The sequence below is a fragment of the Schistocerca piceifrons genome, unplaced genomic scaffold (genome assembly GCF_021461385.2).
Source record: "Schistocerca piceifrons isolate TAMUIC-IGC-003096 unplaced genomic scaffold, iqSchPice1.1 HiC_scaffold_296, whole genome shotgun sequence".
Classification (NCBI taxonomy): Eukaryota; Metazoa; Arthropoda; class Insecta; order Orthoptera; family Acrididae; genus Schistocerca; species Schistocerca piceifrons.
The window spans coordinates 12,501-20,000 of NW_025728511.1; the positions used below are offsets into that span (position 1 = coordinate 12,501).

At 57.6% G+C, this 7,500-nt stretch overlaps 2 non-coding genes and 1 pseudogene across 2 annotated transcripts; all 3 read left to right on the forward strand.

The window, feature by feature from the left end:
- Positions 1-2,594: 2,594 nt before the first annotated feature.
- LOC124744513 lies at positions 2,595-4,514 on the forward strand. Its single transcript, XR_007010800.1, has one exon. It is a non-coding gene; the product is annotated as a small subunit ribosomal RNA (ribosomal RNA).
- A 353-nt stretch (positions 4,515-4,867) lies between these two features.
- LOC124744518 lies at positions 4,868-5,022 on the forward strand. The gene has a single exon (XR_007010801.1). It is a non-coding gene; the product is annotated as a 5.8S ribosomal RNA (ribosomal RNA).
- A 191-nt stretch (positions 5,023-5,213) lies between these two features.
- The window catches only part of LOC124744517, a 5,918-nt pseudogene continuing 3,631 nt past the window's right edge, over positions 5,214-7,500 (forward strand).

Consider the following 7,500-nt stretch of genomic DNA (forward strand, 5'->3'; position numbering starts at 1 on the left):
GTTGTGCCTTAACCTAACCCATGTTGTCCCCTAACCTAACCCATGTTGTCCCCCTAACCTAACCCATGTTGTCCCCTAACCTAACCCATGTTGTCCCTAACCTAACCCATGTTGTCCCTAACCTAACCCATGTTGTGCTTAACCTAACCCATGTTGTCCCCTAACCTAACCCATGTTGTCCCCTAACCTAACCCATGTTGTCCCCTAACCTAACCCATGTTGTCCCCTAACCTAACCCATGTTGTCCCCTAACCTAACCCATGTTGTCCCCTAACCTAACCCATGTTGTCCCCTAACCTAACCCATGTTGTCCCCTAACCTAACCCATGTTGTGCCTAACCTAACCCATGTTGTCTCCCTAACCTAACCCATGTTGTGCCTTAACCTAACCCATGTTGTGCCTTAACCTAACCCATGTTGTCCCCTAACCTAACCCATGTTGTCCCCTAACCTAACCCATGTTGTGCCTTAACCTAACCCATGTTGTGCCGTAACCTAACCCATGTTGTGCCTTAACCTAACCCATGTTGTGCCTTAACCTAACCCATGTTGTGCCTTAACCTAACCCATGTTGTGCCTTAACCTAACCCATGTTGTGCCTTAACCTAACCCACGTTGTCCCCTAACGTAACCCACGTTGTCCCCTAACGTAACCCACGTTGTCCCCTAACGTAACCCACGTTGTCCCCTAACGTAACCCACGTTGTCCCCTAACGTAACCCACGTTGTCCCCTAACGTAACCCACGTTGTCCCCCTAACGTAACCCACGTTGTCGCCTAAACCTGCTCTGTAATTGTTATACGACTCGTTCAATTAGTGTAGTGTTGCCCACCCGCAACCCTCGCAATATAGTTCGCTACTCGCACTGCCCGCTCCCCTGTGTATCGCTTCATGTTAAACACCTTGCAAGTCTTGCTGACTTTCCACATGCTCCTGCTGTACACTGTAATGTGGGATGGCAGCAGGGCGTACATGCCGCCCCCCCCCCCCCCCCCCACCTCTCCCCACGTCCCCACCTTGCCCCTGCCTTCGCAAGGTGGTTGGTGACAAGTTTGCATGTTCAATGCCCTTCGCATGCGACGTACGCAGGCTACGTTGTGGTGCGGCCTGTGTCAACTGTCCGCTGATGTCGTACGCGTGAACCACAATCTGTACTGCACATTCGTCCTTACTGTACTGAATGATACATCGTGGCACATGTGTGACCGTACAACGACTGCGCCCAAAAAACGGCGGACCATACAGTGCAAATATTGTGCAACGCAGCTACGTGTCGTCTCCCTATGAGAGCTGGATTGCAGTGTGGTACGCCATAGAGACGTGTGGGAGGAACGGACGCCGTGGATGGCGATCAGCATGAGCTGTCTGTTGATGTATTCGACCTAGTCGTCTCTCCTCACACACCGTGATGGCATGGTGCAGCGCGTTCCATATCTGCGACATGCTACAGAAGCCGGTTGACAGTCGTTCGAGCAATGGACATCGCATACGTACGGGGGCCACCTTCCACGTATTGTCTAGGCGTGCACATTTTGTTGCGTGTATGTGGGCAGACGTAGTGTGGCGTGACACCTGACACAGGCATGCAATAATGGTTGAAGTTGCAAATGGCGATGGACGCCTACGTTTTCTGGTGAAGTTACGCAAATGAAGAAATGGTAACCCGTTGTGGTGCGGTTGTTCTCGCTAGGGGTGAATCGGTGATGGCGACGATAGGTTGAGGTACTAACCGGTTGTTCCAGCGATACCCACCATGCCGACGAAACTGAACGGCATCTGGGTGTGAAGCGATACGCGGCGGTGGCTGGGTGGGACCGTCCCCGGCCGGTGAGGGGGCGCCTCCCGGCGTGCTGGCCGCGCGGTGCGTGGGCGCACGCGCTACAGCCGGCTGGTGGGGGCGGCCAGTGGCAGGCGCGCCGTGCCGACGGACGGCGGCAGGCGTCGCAGCTGCGCGCCGGCGCACACCTGCGCGCGGGCGCCGTGCGGCCAAAGTAGGTCCTCGCGGGCCCGGTGCGAAGCGGCGGTGGACATCTGCAGTGTGCTGGTCGATTGAGGACTGTGTGCGTTGAGGATGCGCCGCCGCCCGGCGCTCGGCGCCGCGACGCCGTCTGCTGCTCTGGTCGCCCCAGCGGTTCTCGCTGGTGGTTTGTATCGCAGCTGTGCGGATGTGTTGGCGTGTGCGCTGTGCTGGGAGAGTTCGCTTCGGCACCCAAGTGGGGCTTTTGTCCTTCTGTGGCGCTGGCGTTGGAGCTGCCGGTCACCGTAGGTGGCGCGTGTTGTCTCCCGCCGGCAATGCCACGACAGCACGCTCCCGGGCCTCTGTCGGCAGCGGCAAGCTCAGTTGGGAGCACGGGTGGTCGCACCGAAAGCGTCTACTCGCCTAACTCCGGGCGATTGCGCCTCTCTCGAACCCGACCAAGTACTTGGGACGGCGCTGCGCGCCGCCGGGACCTGAGAGGGTTTCGAGGTGTATTGTGCAGGGGAGCTCAGCCTCCTCCTGTTTGCAGAATGATTGAGCGGACGCTTGCGTGTTCGCGCGGGCCCCCGGGACACACTCCGGGCGGCCGGCTGCTCAGCTCTAGTTGGACGCAGCTCCCTGGTTGATCCTGCCAGTAGTCATATGCTTGTCCTCAAAGATTAAGCCATGCATGTCTCAGTACAAGCCGCATTAAGGTGAAACCGCGAATGGCTCATTAAATCAGTTATGGTTCCTTAGATCGTACCCACGTTACTTGGATAACTGTGGTAATTCTAGAGCTAATACATGCAAACAGAGTCCCGACCAGAGATGGAAGGGACGCTTTTATTAGATCAAAACCAATCGGTCGGCTCGTCCGGTCCGTTTGCCTTGGTGACTCTGAATAACTTTGGGCTGATCGCACGGTCCTCGTACCGGCGACGCATCTTTCAAATGTCTGCCTTATCAACTGTCGATGGTAGGTTCTGCGCCTACCATGGTTGTAACGGGTAACGGGGAATCAGGGTTCCGATTCCGGAGAGGGAGCCTGAGAAACGGCTACCACATCCAAGGAAGGCAGCAGGCGCGCAAATTACCCACTCCCGGCACGGGGAGGTAGTGACGAAAAATAACGATACGGGACTCATCCGAGGCCCCGTAATCGGAATGAGTACACTTTAAATCCTTTAACGAGTATCTATTGGAGGGCAAGTCTGGTGCCAGCAGCCGCGGTAATTCCAGCTCCAATAGCGTATATTAAAGTTGTTGCGGTTAAAAAGCTCGTAGTTGGATTTGTGTCCCACGCTGTTGGTTCACCGCCCGTCGGTGTTTAACTGGCATGTATCGTGGGACGTCCTGCCGGTGGGGCGAGCCGAAGGCGTGCGACCGCCCCGTGCGTGCTCGTGCGTCCCGAGGCGGGACCCCGTTGAAATCCTACCAGGGTGCTCTTTATTGAGTGTCTCGGTGGGGCCGGCACGTTTACTTTGAACAAATTAGAGTGCTTAAAGCAGGCAAGCCCGCCTGAATACTGTGTGCATGGAATAATGGAATAGGACACTCGGTTCTATTTTGTTGGTTTTCGGAACCCGAGGTAATGATTAATAGGGACAGGGCGGGGGCATTCGTATTGCGACGTTAGAGGTGAAATTCTTGGATCGTCCGCAAGACGAACAGAAGCGAAAGCAATTTGCCAAGTATGTTTTCATTAATCAAGAACGAAAGTTAGAGGTTCGAAGGCGATCAGATACCGCCCTAGTTCTAACCATAAACGATGCCAGCCAGCGATCCGCCGCAGTTCCTCCGATGACTCGGCGGGCAGCCTCCGGGAAACCAAAGCTTTTGGGTTCCGGGGGAAGTATGGTTGCAAAGCTGAAACTTAAAGGAATTGACGGAAGGGCACCACCAGGAGTGGAGCCTGCGGCTTAATTTGACTCAACACGGGAAACCTCACCAGGCCCGGACACCGGAAGGATTGACAGATTGATAGCTCTTTCTTGATTCGGTGGGTGGTGGTGCATGGCCGTTCTTAGTTGGTGGAGCGATTTGTCTGGTTAATTCCGATAACGAACGAGACTCTAGCCTGCTAACTAGTCGCGTGACATCCTTCGTGCTGTCAGCGATTACTTTTCTTCTTAGAGGGACAGGCGGCTTCTAGCCGCACGAGATTGAGCAATAACAGGTCTGTGATGCCCTTAGATGTTCTGGGCCGCACGCGCCGCTACACTGAAGGAATCAGCGTGTCTTCCCTAGGCCGAAAGGTCGGGGTAACCCGCTGAACCTCCTTCGTGCTAGGGATGTGGGCTTGCAATTGTTCCCCATGAACGAGGAATTCCCAGTAAGCGCGAGTCATAAGCTCGCGTTGATTACGTCCCTGCCCTTTGTACACACCGCCCGTCGCTACTACCGATTGAATGATTTAGTGAGGTCCTTCGGACTGGTACGCGGCATTGACTCTGTCGTTGCCGATGCTACCGGAAAGATGACCAAACTTGATCATTTAGAGGAAGTAAAAGTCGTAACAAGGTTTCCGTAGGTGAACCTGCGGAAGGATCATTACCGACTAGACTGCATGTCTTTCGATGTGCGTGTCGTGACGCGCAACACGCTACCTGTACGGCTCGCAGTAGCCGTGCGCCGCGTGCGGAACCACGCGTGCCTCTCAAAACTAGCGGCAATGTTGTGTGGTACGAGCGCTGAAGCGCTGGAGCGGCTGGCCTGCGGCACCTGGCGCCTGGCGCCGGTTTTGAATGACTTTCGCCCGAGTGCCTGTCCGCTCCGGTGTGGAGCCGTACGACGCCCGTCGGCCGTGAGGCCGTTGGACACAGAAACGCTGGAACAGGGGCCGCCACACGCCTCACTCCCGCCTATGCGACCGTCTCGAAAGAGACGGCGGAAACTTGAGAAAAGATCACCCAGGACGGTGGATCACTCGGCTCGTGGGTCGATGAAGAACGCAGCAAATTGCGCGTCGACATGTGAACTGCAGGACACATGAACATCGACGTTTCGAACGCACATTGCGGTCCATGGATTCCGTTCCCGGGCCACGTCTGGCTGAGGGTCGGCTACGTATACTGAAGCGCGCGGCGTTTGCCCCGCTTCGCAGACCTGGGAGTGTCGCGGCCACGCCTGTGGGGCCCGGCCGCGTCTCCTCAAACGTGCGATGCGCGCCCGTCGCCTGGCGGTTCGCATACCGGTACTTTCTCGGTAGCGTGCACAGCCGGCTGGCGGTGTGGCGTGCGACACCTCGTACAACGACCTCAGAGCAGGCGAGACTACCCCGCTGAATTTAAGCATATTACTAAGCGGAGGAAAAGAAACTAACAAGGATTCCCCCAGTAGCGGCGAGCGAACAGGGAAGAGTCCAGCACCGAACCCCGGCAGGCTGCCGCCTGTCGTGGCATGTGGTGTTTGGGAGGGTCCACTACCCCGACGCCTCGCGCCCGAGCCCAAGTCCAACTTGAATGAGGCCACGGCCCGTAGAGGGTGCCAGGCCCGTAGCGGCCGGTGCGAGCGTCGGCGGGACCTCTCCTTCGAGTCGGGTTGCTTGAGAGTGCAGCTCCAAGTGGGTGGTAAACTCCATCTGAGACTAAATATGACCACGAGACCGATAGCGAACAAGTACCGTGAGGGAAAGTTGAAAAGAACTTTGAAGAGAGAGTTCAAAAGTACGTGAAACCGTTCTGGGGTAAACGTGAGAAGTCCGAAAGGTCGAACGGGTGAGATTCACGCCCATCCGGCCACTGGCCTCCGCCCTCGGCAGATGGGGCCGGCCGCCCGCGCGGAGCAATCCGCGGCGGGGTCGTGTCCGGTTTGCCTTTCCACTCGCCGCGGGGTGGGGCCGTTCCGGTGTGCGGTGGGCCGCACTTCTCCCCTAGTAGGGACGTCGCGACCCGCTGGGTGCCGGCCTACGGCCCGGGTGCGCAGCCTGTCCTTCCGCGGGCCTCGGTTCGCGTCTGTTGGGCAGAGCCCCGGTGTCCTGGCTGGCTGCCCCGGCGGTATATCTGGAGGAGTCGATTCGCCCCTTTGGGCGCTCGGGCTCCCGGCAAGCGCGCGCGGTTCTTCCCGGATGACGGACCTACCTGGCCCGGCCCCGGACCCGCGCCGCTGTTGGCTCGGGATGCTCTCGGGCGGAATAATCGCTCCCGTCAGCGGCGCTTCAGCTTTGGACAATTTCACGACCCGTCTTGAAACACGGACCAAGGAGTCTAACATGTGCGCGAGTCATTGGGCTGTACGAAACCTAAAGGCGTAATGAAAGTGAAGGTCTCGCCTTGCGCGGGCCGAGGGAGGATGGGGCTTCCCCGCCCTTCACGGGGCGGCGGCCTCCGCACTCCCGGGGCGTCTCGTCCTCATTGCGAGGTGAGGCGCACCTAGAGCGTACACGTTGGGACCCGAAAGATGGTGAACTATGCCTGGCCAGGACGAAGTCAGGGAAACCCTGATGGAGGTCCGTAGCGATTCTGACGTGCAAATCGATCGTCGGAGCTGGGTATAGGGGCGAAAGACTATCGAACCATCTAGTAGCTGGTTCCCTCCGAAGTTTCCCTCAGGATAGCTGGTGCTCGTACGAGTCTCATCCGGTAAAGCGAATGATTAGAGGCCTTGGGGCCGAAACGACCTCAACCTATTCTCAAACTTTAAATGGGTGAGATCTCCGGCTTGCTTGATATGCTGAAGCCGCGAGCAAACGACTCGGATCGGGAGTGCCAAGTGGGCCACTTTTGGTAAGCAGAACTGGCGCTGTGGGATGAACCAAACGCCGAGTTAAGGCGCCCGAATCGACGCTCATGGGAAACCATGAAAGGCGTTGGTTGCTTAAGACAGCAGGACGGTGGCCATGGAAGTCGGAATCCGCTAAGGAGTGTGTAACAACTCACCTGCCGAAGCAACTAGCCCTGAAAATGGATGGCGCTGAAGCGTCGTGCCTATACTCGGCCGTCAGTCTGGCAGTCATGGCCGGTCCTTGCGGCCGGCCGCGAAGCCCTGACGAGTAGGAGGGTCGCGGCGGTGGCGCAGAAGGGTCTGGGCGTGAGCCTGCCTGGAGCCGCCGTCGGTGCAGATCTTGGTGGTAGTAGCAAATACTCCAGCGAGGGCCCTGGAGGGCTGACGCGGAGAAGGGTTTCGTGTGAACAGCCGTTGCACACGAGTCAGTCGATCCTAAGCCCTAGGAGAAATCCGATGTTGATGGGGCCGTCATAGCATGATGCGCTTTGTGCTGGGCCCCCGTTGGTGCGAAAGGGAATCCGGTTCCTATTCCGGAACCCGGCAGCGGAACCGATACAAGTCGGGCCCCTCTTTTAGAGATGCTCGTCGGGGTAACCCAAAAGGACCCGGAGACGCCGTCGGGAGATCGGGAAGAGTTTTCTTTTCTGCATGAGCGTTCGAGTTCCCTGGAATCCTCTAGCAGGGAGATAGGGTTTGGAACGCGAAGAGCACCGCAGTTGCGGCGGTGTCCCGATCTTCCCCTCGGACCTTGAAAATCCGGGAGAGGGCCACGTGGAGGTGTCGCGCCGGTTCGTACCCATATCCGCAGCAGGTC